This window comes from Phoxinus phoxinus (assembly GCF_949152265.1).
Source record: "Phoxinus phoxinus genome assembly, chromosome: 19".
NCBI lineage: Eukaryota > Metazoa > Chordata > Actinopteri > Cypriniformes > Leuciscidae > Phoxinus > Phoxinus phoxinus.
This window is the reverse complement of record NC_136894.1, coordinates 11,291,489-11,306,572: the sequence shown is the minus strand read 5'-3', so window position 1 is coordinate 11,306,572 and position 15,084 is coordinate 11,291,489. Positions and strand designations below refer to the sequence as shown.

Here is a 15,084-nt window from a genome sequence, read left to right as displayed (position 1 = left end):
AGCAAGCGTAGAGCATCTAAAAGCAATGTATTGCTTTCAAAGGAAGATGATGGAGTATCATCATATACATAAATCTTCATTTACTTTCATTTTCATCTCTACCTTCAAGGTTTTCCCCAAAGGAACTTGTCTATACAAATTGGTGTATGTCACACTGGAAAAAAACTGGGGGAAAAAGCTGTTCATTCACAGTTCAGGGAGAAAAAATAACACCGAAGTCTATTGCACCTATTGACTGGAAAATACTTTGAACAGCATGTGTTTCTACGGAACATCCCTCTTCTCCCAATTGCCCTCCAACCATTCATTTTTATAGTCAGCAGAGAAACCTGAACATGGCTTATGGGCATGCTGGGAAATGAAATGCAATATAATGAAGAGAGGAGGGGTAAAAATGAGAAAGATTCAAATGACTAGAACTTCTATAGCTGATGGCAAGGTCATCTATGTTTATAAAAACATAAATTACACATATTTAATTTAGTGAAGACAGAAATTGTGGGTTTGAATTGAGACCATGTGTCCCCCTGAGCAGTCTGATAAATAGAGCAGTTGAGAGCTGAGGCTGACTTGGAGGACTTGTTCATTAATTCTTCTCCTGGTCTTAATTGGAGCCCAGTAGGACTTCTGTTTTAAAGCAGCGTTAGCCCTCAGACAACACGCAGAGCGAGCCAGACAAAGAAGCCGGCAGAACAAAGCCAGATCCCAAATCTGCTACTGCATATTTGCTGCAGGCGAGTCGAGGCGGCCCGGTCCCTCTTTTGTGCTGTTTGATTTCATCACTTTTTATTGTATTACAAGTTGAGATACATAAAACTCCTTTGTTCATCTAGTACTTATCGGAGTTCTCGAGAATAGAGAAAACAACTAAGCACTGCAGTATTAGAAGCATCATCTACATTGCTAAATAAAATTTTCCACATTGAATTTTCCAAATGAATTTTTCCAATTAATTTACCACATTGCTAAATGAATTTTGAATGCAATTTTCAAAATAAAAAAAAGCATCTAATTAAGTTGCATGTTTATTGTAGACAAAATGTTTATTTTTTTGCACTTACAAGTTAATTGTGTATTTGGTTACTTTATTAAGTTGCACCTTCCAATAAAAAAAAATAAAAAAAACTGAAACTACAGTACATCTATTCACCATCATGTCGCTACAAACATTTTACTTGTTAAACACAAATAAAGTTATTATGATCAGTGATCATAATAACTCATGATTATTATGAATCATGATGAACACAATTATATAGATCAGTGGGCTGAGATTTTTTTTGGTACTAATGTGTGAATGGTATCTTACCGGTAAAAAGACAGAACGCTGTTGCTTGCGTGAACAGCACATTTGTGTATTTACAGGAAAAGTTGTTCTGGTAATTTTATGGTAATTTACCAGGATTGTGTGCGAAAGTGGCTTTTTCAAATATGAGACAAATACAAAAAGAGCTGTAAAGCAGTTCAATAAGTGTTTAAAGTACATTTATTATCAAATGAGTTAAATTCAGCTATAAGCAGCTAAGACAACAGTGTCATCAGTTCAATGTTGATTCAGTTTAATAACAGTGTAGAAATTGCAAATATCATCAATTATAAAACAAATCTATCTATCTATCTATCTATCTATCTATCTATCTATCTATCTATCTATCTATCTATCTATCTATCTATCTATCTATCTATCTATCTATCTATCTATCTATCTATCTATCAAATGTGTTATCTAACCAAGGCCACCAAGTGAGTCAGGACTGCCCCTGGTGCTTGTCGTAGTCTTAGAGCTCAAAACAAGTCAGCATCTTCCCAGATACTTAACTACGGCAAAGTAAACCGCACGATGGCCCAGAATGAAAATAAGCTCAGCGATTAGCTTCCAAACACATTTGGGTATTTACAAAGCACTGGTGTTGTGCCGGGCCAAACCAAAGGCCCTGCTGTTGGAGTCACATGGGCCCATGAATGCAGAAGTCCACACAAAGACTGAGCGCATCACAGTCTGCTCTTTCTTTCTATTCCGTCACCAAGCCATTCTCTTCACTACACCACACACAACCGGGGCTTGTTCACGGACAGAGCTAAAGAACAAAATTTACACGAGAAACAAAACTCGAGTTGTGTGCTGGTTGTACACAGGCTGAGGGAGACTAACAGACTCTCTTTGAGAAGACAGGGAGCTCCCAGTGCACTCGGTTCACAGAGGTTACGAGTCCTTGGGCATAGAGGGATCCTCTGCTAATGTTTTGAGGTGTGGTGGGGGTGGTCATGTAGTAAGACGGTCACGCAGGCATGCTGAGAGAATGGTGTTATTTACAAGCACACACTGTCCTCTGTTGTCTCCTACACACTCTGGCAGTGGCCCCAGGACAAGGGCAACTGGTAAACATACTACTGAGTTCGTACAACAAAGGCTTGCCGCAGTGAAGAGTTATGTTGGCTGACCGGCCATAAACTTAATGAAGAGATTAGCATGGTGCCATGGACACAAATGCAGATCATGAGGTCTCTGCGGCAGGACAGTGGGCGATTGTCATTGCCTTTTTCATCGTAGTCATCATCACGTCGTAAGTTCGTCACTGGAGTCCACAGCATGGCTGTTGTAAACACAAATGTTTTTGTCAGTTTCAACGACTCTTTTATTATTAGCAGCGATATTCTCAGTATTTTAATCATAACCATGAGACTTTGAGTACAACCAACTACGGGTCAACGACAAATACGTGTGTTGACTCATATTAGGAAATAAAAGAAGAAAAATCTTTAAAAAGTCTAATTTAAAACATGTGCCCGTTTCTTTGAAATACTCCATTCATGTTGGTTTCATGTTATTTTGAAAAACATTTATACAATTTTCAGGAAAGTTTTAAATTACTCAAAAAATGTCATGTCAAAAAAAACAAGTACAAATAATTTACATTTTCCTTGTATCATGCGAGGATACACAAACAAACATTTATTAAAATATGTTTATAAGATAAAAAGTTGCAGGGGTCATCTCTATGATTTCATTTACTATTTTATGCTTTCTTTTACTATTTTATGCTTTCTAATTGTTTCTTCATGTTGGTTGCACCGCCTGATTTGGCAGTTAACTGCTTTGCAAATTTTTATTTTTTTTAAAGTTGTATTTAGTTGTTAAAATCCTTTTAATGACACTTTTTTCCTTCATTATAATACCAGGACTAACCCTAACCATGGCACGTTTAACCTTTAAAAAAAAGTCCAATATTAAAATATGCATTCAAGTCATTGTATGTATGTGTATGGTTTAATTAAATTATTATTATTTTTTAAAAATAAATCATTAGACAAATAAATAAAAATCAAGTCATTGGGCCATAAACATTACAATTTCATCGGACACAAATGCTAGCAAACAGATTTCAGCTATACCATCTTCTCCGGGAACACTTTAAAGGTTCATACTGTTCACATCCTCCATGAATCAATCTCAGATAAATCATTTTTAAAAGGATTGGGGAGGAATCCAGTGACTTTCCTTGACCATAAAGCAGCCTGATGTCCTTTTTTAAAAGAAGAAGAAGAAAAAAAAAAACATTATCGCTTTACTGCCAAACACCACATAAAGACCTCGGCAGAGAGCTGATATAAAAACAAGCCAAGCACAAACTTACGGAGCGGAGGTCAAAGGCTGTCAGTGCAGGACATGAAATCACAACCTGACACAAATGGACACTGGGAATCTACTATGCCACACGTCCCCCCCACTTACTTACAGGCCAGAAGATGCTAACTGAATTACCAGTGATGGCTAATCCATCCATCATGGCCACCAGAAGCCATGAATCAAGCACCAAGTGGTCATGGGAACAGGTCTCAGCGTCCCCACTTAGGGCACAATGTCTCAGGATCTGTAGTCTCTTTGCGTTGTGAAAGGATTGATATGATGGATACTGGGGGAAAAAAATCAATACCATGAAAACAGAAAAGAGAGCATAGGGACTGCATCTTGGGGCATCCAACATCGTAAATAAGCAGGTCACACTTTAGCTTTAGAGCATTACAATGCTGAGAGCCGAACGCCAACCCCTCTTCTATCGGAAGTCATTAAATCAACTCTTCTTCTGACATAAGTCAGGAAGTATCTGAGTGAGAGGACTAGTGGCCGGCCGGAATGACGAATGGGGCTGCCGTTTATAATAGAGACAAGCTTTATGTTCAATAAAGAAAGAGCAGCACAATGAGAGGTCCTAATAGCGTTTCTCATCTGTGCTTTGATTGCAGAGCAGCACCTGCAAGTTATCTTTGGTGATTTATCATGGACGTAACACATCGTTTTGATATCAATCTGATAGATAATGTCCATGAAACTTTCATGTTTCGAACCTGTGTTTGTGTCTGTGTGAATGCATATTGCACACCAAAATGATGAGATGTTAAAGTCCGCGTGAACCGGAAGTTGCAAACGACTTTTCTCAAGTGTTGTGACGCATTTCCGAGTGAAACGGAATATTGAATAGAGGGCAGGGTTTTACTTTAGCGCTCCTCCTCTCCATCTCTCGCCCATAGTAGAGTAACGGTTTGAGGGGAGTGGTTAAGCGATTAACCAACCCAAGCCGTCAAGCCTATGTCATCAGAAAAAGACCCATTCCAGACCCGGAAGTAACTTTTCAGACTTTGATTAAAGATAACTTCGGCAAAAAAAAATTCTGTGTATTAACTTGCACGGATTAATTGTTCACCACAAGACTAGTACTATCCGCTAACAAAGTAAATAGGGTCAATTTTGATTTCATGCCGACTTTAAGTGTTGACTGAAATCACCAGTTCCAATCGGATTGGTTTGTGCAACCTGAAAGTAAGGACACAGGTTTTTTTGGGTAACTAACTAACTAACTAACTAACTAACTAACTAACTAACTAACTAACTAACTAACTAACTAACTAACTAAAACTTTTTAGTAGCACTAAATCTTTGAAACACATTCAGAATTGAATGCACTTAGATGCATGTTAAATAGATAAGCAGAACTGTATTCTCCACTTGTTTTCGAAGTTAATAATACCAATAATAATAATAAGATCTATAATAATTAATTATATTACAAATGAATAATGTAAAAAATTATATTTGTAAAAGTAGCAACATTTTACAAACAAAAAGGTCCACTGTCCATTGTAAGTAAACATGATGCATGAATTATCGCTCACAACTAGTCACTTTCAAGCAAAGCAGCATTCTATTAGTAAACAGAAAAAAATAATTCGACTAACTTGAATATGATACAAAATCTTTCACCATCACAAGCAATATCCATTCAGCATGGATGTAAAAATTCACTGAATAAAGGTAAATGTGACTGCACCTTAATCAATTGTACTGAACTCTTTCCCCGTCTGCGTAAAAAAAAAAAAAAAAAAAGTTTACAGCCAGCACCAGCATTTTTTGAGAATTTTCACAAAATGTTCATGGCCCCCAGAATATTTTGTTGTATGAATTTCTGAACATGCAATACATGTATATCGAAAGAAAGAACAGGGCCCAGGTTTAAACAAAACTGTGGGTGTGTTTCATAAAAAAGCAACATTTTAAACAAAAAGCTGAAAAATTAGGCAACGTTCGGATCGGATTCAGAAAGATGATCAAAACATAGATGGAGTAGATCGAGTCCATCAACACCCCAAAAGCTTGAACAGTCATGTAGCTCTTCCTGGGTTGACATTTCATTCGGTAACGTTAGGCAGTTGATTTATATGCTGTTTAATTTTTGATGATCACGTTATTTTACATGTGCATAAGCAATGATTCTATCACTTTTTGTCTGTGTTTTGATCCAAAGATTTTGTACTTTGTCAGAAGATGCGTAATAGCGCCCCCTACCATATTACAGTGAAAACCTGGATTGCCAGAAAATTACTTCAATGGCGGGGAAAAAGTAAAAAAATATTTTTGATCGACAGAATATTCCAATCAAAAATCATATATAACTGCCTCTAAAAGTTAAATTAAAAAAAACTGTAGGCAGTCACTTTACATGTAAGTTAGATGGTCTCTTCATATCTACTGTAAGTATGTGGTCCTTGACCAGAAAACCTTGAAATGAGGACCGGTGTTTATGCCGCAAGTCAAAAGTCTGGCTTCTCTAGTATGTATGTATGAACCAATATGATCCTGAGGCTGTTGTGTCTCTTAGACCGATTGACAGTTGCTGACAGGGCTGGGAGTTCAAGAAAGTGCTTAAAAAGAGTGAGAGAGCTTTTCTGGCTCTTGTTTTGACAGATAGTACTTCTCGTGTTATCTCTTTTGCTAAACCCACAGGTGTTTTCAAATGCTGCTCATGTCCTCTCCTCTAAACACCAGCTGAGGCCACGGTCTCCATTCTCCCCACGTTGAAGCATGATAGCTATGGTAAATGGCTCGGTATATCACTGGGTTACTATGACAATATTCATTCTTGGCTCATTCATCTATGAGTGTTTAAGACATGACGAATGGTTGCGCTTTAAAATTAAATATGCTCTTCAAAATTAAATATGCTCTCTTGATTCAAAGTGATCTGGAGGAGAATTTTTCACAGTTAGGCATAATTCCGGAATGTACGATGTGCGACGTCAAAGAAAAGCATTAAAAAACGTGACCCACACGGATGAACGCTATAATCACACCATAACTCAGTGGAAAGAAGGGACACAGATCGTTTATTAGTGGCCTCGCTCCAGACCAAACAAATGCAACCTTCTTAATGTTTTCGAAAATCTATATAAATCAACATATAGAGCTTTACAGGCTTGACCTTTTAACCTCGTGGTTTATATTCTCAATGCATTTCTTCTCAGTATAAGTAATTTGAAACATTTGGCAGATGGCCCACTGACATCACCTTTTTTGCAAATATTATCTGAGGGCAATAACTTTGAAAAATGACACAAAAATAAACACCTTGCTGTGTTGCAGCATGGAGAGAGTTATCTATCTATAATAAACTGTGTTTTTTGGAACGAGCTTGAAATGTGTGTATTAAATTAACACACAGCTATGTTTTAGGACACTGAGGTAGTCACTGCATAATATGAACCGGCTTTTCCCCGAAACGTGTCCTCATCTCACATCTGACATTCCTGCAGTAATTAGCTGAGGCAGACTGCTCTCTTCCAGAGCTTTCAGGAAGTGGTTTCGCTGGGGCTAAATATACATTAGAGTGTGTTGTTTCAGCCCAAGCAATGTAAATGAAACAGGCATTTATCAGGTGGCAGGGGATTTATGGGCACAGATCGCACCTTCTTTAGTGGCTCGGCTCCCAGACACTGTGCCAGGAAGACACAGAGAGAGAGAAATGTAAATGCTAGCCATTTCACAGAATTCCAAATCTAAAATTAATCGAGAATTGGTGTCTTTTTTATTAACGCACAAGGTTGCACATGTACAAATATTTTAATAGATGAAAAAGGGAGCAGTGTGTAAAAGACGGTTAACATAAAGAGAGATCTATAGTTATCCTTGGGCAACATCTGTAATTAAATTGATTGAGTAATTGAGATGACTCTCTATTGAATTATGTGAGGAATCTTTGTGAAGATACATATCTTTTCTAAGAATCTGAGGAAAAACTCCTGCCTTCTGCACTAATACAGCACTCAGGCTGACCGGAAGATACCAGGAAAGAAATGTTTGGGAACTCATGATTATGATTTAGCATTCACTCAAATGAACACAGACTCTCTCATCTCTACACACAATGTTCCTGGCGATGGAAACATTCAGCACATTTTTTAGACTGAAGACAACATTCAGGATTATTATGATTAAGATCTTGAATAATTCATCCTGAAATCAGTTGTTATATTACCAATTTTTGTTCCCCTTTTCTAAATCATTATGTTGTTCTGACCAGGCTGCACATACACTCTACAAAAGGTTTCAATTATAACCAAAAAAGTTTTTTCATCCTGATGCAGTAGAAGAAACTTGTACGGTATTAGAATGCCAAATGTCCCTACTGGCAAAGAGATATCATTGAAATGGTTATCCTGAGAAAAAAAGGAAGCTGTCTCTGTGGAAGCTTTAGACTGTAAACAGTGAAAAGGAGTCTGGAAACAAGCCCATCAGAGATCTTTTACCAACTTTTTAATGATTTTCTTCTGTCGACAACAAAATATATATATATATATGCGCACGTTAGCGTCATCAGTATTTTTCACAGGTTCGCGTTTAAAGTCTGTGTAGAGAGAATGGTGTCGTCTTAGCGGCATCTAATTTAATAACTAATGTTCCTTGCGACGGAAGTGAATCAATCAAAACTAACTTTAGCTGGAAAATATCTTTATTCAAAAACTGCTATAAAGCCAAAACAATCTCTGTTACCTTAAATTATCCGTTCATTACTGTAAAGCCACTTTGAAACATCTACATTGTTAAAAGCGCTATATAAATGAAAAATTAAGATGACTTGACTTGACATAGGGGAAGGGGAAGGGCTATCAGACTCTGATGTTGAATGACAAAATAACCTTATAAAATCCATACACTACACGCTTGAGTACACAGTGCATAATTGCATAATGTAGTCGTGCATCATTTGGGACACAACTAATGTTGTTTGGTTCCCAAAGTTCTTCAAAATTTGTTTTGTGTTCCACAATAGAAAGAATGTCATACTGGTTTGGAACGCCATGAAGGTGAGTAAATTATGACACAATATATATATATTTTTAAGTTGACATGAGATGAAAATTCAGCCTATCTATTTTTATGTTATTGATCTTATTGTGAATGATTCATCCATGCATTAGCTTTAATTAATAAAAAAAATTGTTATCAAAATGTTGTAACTTGATTTTCCAATTAGATAACTTCTCTCTAGTGACGGTCTGAACTTAACTTTGCTTAACTTTGCTAAAATTCTACCCATTCTTACAATACACTGCAAGCTTGCATTCAGATCTTCCACCATTTTTGAGTGTAACGCCCACATCTCAAAATCCAATCAATGAGCGAAGAAGAGAACCAAGTTCCCGCCCTACATTTTTCTTGTTCGATAATCCGTTACACTCGGATGCACGTCAGAATGCGAAAACAAAATAAAAATCTGTCGCTTCTTCCGTTTCATCGTGACTTAAATAACTTTTTTAATCGCAAGTTTTTGCTGAACTGAAGGTGCTGCACATCAGCACTGAAGAGCTTGGTTGAGTTTTTTTTAACCATGTGCACTTCTTTTATTTTGCTGGATCTTCTTGTCATGGAAGCATTCTTACAGATGTTGTTTTCCTCAGAATGTTCCATTGCCACTAGCCAGAATCCAAACACACAGCGCACAATGATGGTATAGAGTGTGTAAACCATGACTCTAATGAGGGCATAGAAAGGCCGCAACCTAACTCCAGGAACAAGAGTCTGCACACCTCCCTCTCTCTCTCTTGTTCGTCAAAGTCAACCACACGCTCCTCACTCATCACTAAAACATTGGCCCTAAAGCCATGTAAAGCACAGTAATGAAAACATACAGAACATCAAAATCTCGCTTCACTCTTAAAAAGGGGTCACATTCTCCTCATGAGCTTTCGTTAAATTCAGAGCTAAATATTTCACGCCACTCAGCCCGCAATAATTATTCCACTGTTGTTGGACTGCAAACAAAATGAAATATGGATCACAGGGATTTGGCGCGCTGTACACAGGTCCCTCTTATCAGAACTGAATATCTGATAGCGCTGCAACCTGTTTCTCGGCTGACCTTTCTCAAGAGTCTTCAGCATTGTCCACTGACATTTGCATTATTTAATGGCATGTTTTATTCAACTAGAACAAGGCTTACAAATAACAGACTGGATTTAAAATGGACAGGAAGTAAAGCGGCAACTCCGCTGTCTGGATCTGGCTTCTGAGTCTTTCTCTCTCTCTTTTTGCACCTTTGCTCTAGCTGACTGACTCCAGCTGTGGAACTCCTATAGAGGGATGTGCTCTCTGACAGCTAGAGGTAACAAGAGATTTATGTGTTTTGCTATAAACTTGCAGGTGCAAATCCTGTAGATCTCACACTTTTATAGATGGACTATAAAACTGATTCATAAAGAGAAATGTTGTGCTGCATTGTGCGCTTTTTGACTGTGCCGACATTGCAACACGCTATGAGTGAGTTTAAACAAACATACGCTGGCAAGGCAAGATGGATGTTCTACCAAATCAGGACACTGCGTACCATGATATAATATTTCAAATCACAGGCGTAAGCAAATATATTTAAACCTGATGTTCCTGATGCATCACACCCATCATCATAACTCAAACAAGACTAACATGATCTGAAGAAAATAAGCAGTATTTTTAGTAGTGGTTGCCAGGGTGTTGCTATGTAGTTGCTCAGGTCTTTGGGGTGGTTGCTAGGTAGTCCAAAAGAGCTAATTCTATATTAGGGGTGTGTCTGGATATGTCCGGAAACACGACCTATACCCTTAAATAGGGCATTATTTGAAGGTACAGTCATTTGTAGTGGTGTCCGAAATCAAAGTGGACGTTATCGAGTGGACTCATTCAATTCCAATAATGAGTGTGCAACTGATGTACGCTCAACAGCTAGAGAATACCCATAATGCACTGTGAGAGTCACGCAACAAATTACCGGTAATTGGTGAATCATCAGTCCATTTATTTTCCAAACCGCTGGTCCAATGTGCGTACAGCATCATATCATAGGTATAAGTTCCTTTTTAATTGATTATTAAATTGTTAAAGTAAGGTTTATACATCGTTTCCATGATAGAGTTCAAGATAAATCTTTTCATACTACTGGAGCTGCCAGTTTGGCAAGTTTCAAATGATTATTAAACAGCAAGCACTAACTACAGTATGCAAAAACGGCAGTCCTTCCGACACACTCAGTCTCACTTGTTTTCATTCACTCCCTCAAGTTAACTATATCAGTGGACTAATGTAGGGAAGAGTGAATGTGATTTCGGACACAGCCACCATATCTATGTTCAGACCTAATTGGATGTGGGTGGAGCTTGAATATCAAAAGTGGTACACAATTAAAGGGACAGTTCACCGAAAACTTACATTTTCAGTTTTTTTTTTTTTAGACATACAATGTAAGCCAGTGTGCTTCAATGTTGTTCCCCCCCCCCAATATTCTTAAAATGTCTTCGTTCATGTTCCACAGAAGAAGAATTTACATATACGCCATACAGGTTTGGAACAACATGAGTGTGAGTAAATGATGACAGAATTTTCATTTTTGGGTGAACTACCTTTAAATGAAATGTCACCTCCATTTCATTTATATTTTCAGTTGAACTAATATGCTTTGTGTAGCTAATAAAAAAATAATTATTATTATTACAACATTTATATAAAGTAAAAGGTGAAAAAGGTAAGTTTGATTGCCCCGAGAAATAATAACAGGTTTTTGAGGAATCATTCATGTCTGTAACATAAACAATAAGGGCTAAATTATGCATACATGTTCAATAATTATGATTAGGGGTTTGTTTAAATCACTACCCCTAAGATTACATGGTAATGTATTACTTACACATTCATTCAGACATAGTGACACATAACCATATTTTAGCAGCAAGTCTGAAATCTAATAAATCAGGAGAAGTGGATAGTAATTATTTTCCCGAGCTAACAGAATCAGCAAGGTTAGTGAAGGACACGTCAAGAGCACGACTGCGCTTCTTCAAGCCATTCATGGGTTCGCTGCATTCAGGCAGCGGGACAGACGCAGCATCAGCTGGTGGGCTCTCAGGACTCGTAATGGAATAATGCCATGCTAACCAAATGGGGCTAATCCAGCATACAGGGCCTAAATCCTATCATTGATGTGTCAGATGTCATCAGAGCGTTAGCGAATGAAGACCCCCTGCATGGAGAGGGTAAACAGTTTACAGAGAACCGCTCACAGATGCACGCAAGGTCACACTCTTGGAAAAGTCAGTGAGAGGTGTGTTTAACAGAATATTGCTGACAAGATAAGAAGCACTACTGCCGCAAAACAAGCCATATACCCTTATATGAAACTCACGCTGTTACTTAACAGAATTGTAGGGCATGTAACTATAAATAGAAGTTGAAGTCCTAGCTGTTTGCTTTTGCGGTGTAATTGAGTTATTGAAACGACTGCAGATTGTTTCTGTGCACAATAGCTGTAAGAGATTCAATTATAAACTTAGTGCATCTTCCCTAATGAAAATTCTGTCAATTTACTGACCAACATGTTGTTCCAAACGTGTATGACTTTCTTCTTTCCATGAAACACAAAAGGAGACATTTTAAATTATGTGGTGCTTTCTCTCTTCCACGCAATAATGTATGGGGACTGAAATTGATGCACTACATGTATACCAATTTAAAATATTATATTAATTAATTATTAATGAATGAGCACTGTGCCACTGTGCGTCCGACTGTTTGCACTGTATTTTATTTTTTATTCTAAACTGTTTTAATTATTCTTGTTTCTTTTGATTATTTTTATTTCTTCTATGTAAAGCACTTTGAATTATAGCACATTTGTGTATGAAATGTGCTATAAATAAACTTGCCTTGCCTAATTATATTAATCATCTGTCAGAATACAGATCGGAGATAATACTGCTCACACAGAAACATTCCAGAGCACGGAAAGGTATCAACGACTACTATTAAGAAAAAACGAAAATAGTTTCGCTACTGAATTGCTATTTGCTACATTATATTTCTCAGCAACAAGGGGGTAACATCGCTGGTTTTAAAGTAATTCAACTCACAGCTTCGTTGTTAAGAGAGAGATGCTGCACAGACGCAGGTAATTCACACATGCATCTCTCATCTCTCTCTCTCTCTCTCTCTCTCTCTCTCTCTCTCTCTCTCTCTCCGTAACTGATTTTTACCTTTCCGGTCAAATATTGCACTGCAAACATAAATTACAACTTTAAGTTGTAAGTGCTAGCAAATTAGTATTGTATAAATGGGATAATCCATAGCTAGCTGTGCATTCAATTATTTGTGGATTATTATCCCTTAAATATAATGCAATACAACATACTGTAAAATAATATATTACACTGATCTCTGTAATGCTTGATTCTGTTTATGCAATATCAAGGTCAGACATGTTTTACAACCCCCGCCAGGCTGATTAGGAGCTCGACGCGAAGCGGATGGGTCTTGAATCAGCCTGAAGGGGTTGTATTTGCTATAACAACCGCCTCGCTATACATTATCCCGCTTATCACATGGCTACTTACCAAATAAATCAATAATTTGACACAAAATATTGATTTAAGAAGGAATTTATTGATTTAAAAACGATTTATATGGCTTCCGCTAAAGAAAATAGTCCGTTCCGTCTCTACGGTTAGAAACCTGCGTCCAGGGCAACGCTCTGTTTTTCATGGCAACGGTCTGTTATACTTAGCAGCGGTCTGTTATCAAGAAATAACAGACCACATTCTACATTAGAATTCAACCAAGCCATGTAATAATTGTAATAATAAAAACTGTCATCCATATAGCAAAGTTGTATCAGGGTATTTGAGGCCAGTGCCATCTTGCACCTCAATTATTGACTGCATTTACTATAAAATTAAACAGTAGGAATTCAGTATTAACACTAGGCATATGGTAATAATGTTAAAATGGTTCATTGGTCTTTTTCCTAAAATGATTGTTTTGTACACTATAATGGATTGTAGGATAAGAAACAGGTACGATTTTAAAACAGGCGCTTCTCAAATGAACATGTCATGTCGCCTTCATTATTTATGCAGTGAAAGCTGGGTAATAAGTCATGTGACTGTACATTATCCCTTAAATGTCCATCTTGTTTGATCATATAGGCTCAAAGCTGCTTGCTAGGGACACGTCTAATATTTTAGACACTTCGTGTGTCGGGGTCTTGATCACCCTGTCAGGATTTATTTTGAGATAACTAGTTGGAATGTATTTTATCCCTTGCATGTAATATACATTCAAGTAATTTTACTGTTATATATAAATGATTTTAATTCTAAGGTGAACTAACCCTTTATTGTACTAAATTGAAAAAGTTTAACCTTCATGTACCTCTTAATTGTGCTATGCAAACACAGCACTTTGTAGACACATACTCAAAGGACGCAGCTCGAGATAGAGAGAGAGAGAGAGAGAGAGAGAGAGAGAGAGAGAGAGAGAGAGAGAGAGAGAGAGAGAGAGAGAGAGATAACACATATGAAAAATGTGAAGAAGCAATGCACTGAAATGTCAGCATCTAATGGAGTCCAGGTTGTTAAAGTAAGCTCTCGGAGCCCCTACCGTGCACACAGCGGAGCGGCGGCGTATGTGACCTCCGCCCTGTGTACTCATTGTAATGTGCTGAGGATGGTGAAGAGGACGCCCAGCGCAACAAAGCTCATTTACAGCTGTATACAGCGGCGTACATATAGAGAACTCTAACCTACAGCAACACCAGACCGATCAATAACACAGTCAATACCTTATTTTTCATCCAATTTAAACAAAACGTACAGACGCCCCCGAGTGCTACGCCAACAGGTTTATGAATTCTAGACGTGCTGGAAATGCATTTTGGCTCGGGCTATGACATCCCTCAGAACAAGCAATGAAAATGGGGCCATGATCACTTTAATCATTACATGCAGTCTGGGAGAGTCAGTCAGACGAGAACTTGGGTGGAGGGGGGGCGTTTTGAAGACTCTGTCTCCCAAAGTCAGGTCACCATTTCCAAGCAAGTTCCCACACACAACCATTAGCATTAGAGGCTAACAGCGGGGAATTCAGAGGCATCACCATTAACACCCAGAAAGCCATTACTTAATTAATGAATGGGCTCAGATTTAATTAAGTAATGAGGTCCTGTTTTATCGTCGGATGTGTGATAGCAGACTGCGAGGAGATCCCTCGCATACATCTAAAATCAGAAACGAGGGCAGTTAAATCTGACAACCATTGAAATGTCACTCTATCAAAGATAATGAGTAATATCTCACCCCAGAATCTATTTCCTGATGAATTAAACATTTGAGATTACACCACAAACAGCTGGATACTGGCTGATTCATGACAGCCATAAAGACATATCCAATCTCATTTTAATCTCCATTATTCATAAAGCGTGAAACATCCCACACGGTATCTGTTCAATA

General features: G+C 37.7%; 1 protein-coding gene across 8 annotated transcripts in view; it reads right to left on the bottom strand.

Annotated features, from left to right (window-relative positions):
* The window catches only part of nrsn1l (neurensin 1-like), a 211,529-nt gene that overhangs the window by 83,623 nt on the left and 112,822 nt on the right, over positions 1-15,084 (bottom strand). The gene's annotated exons all lie outside the window — the stretch shown is intronic.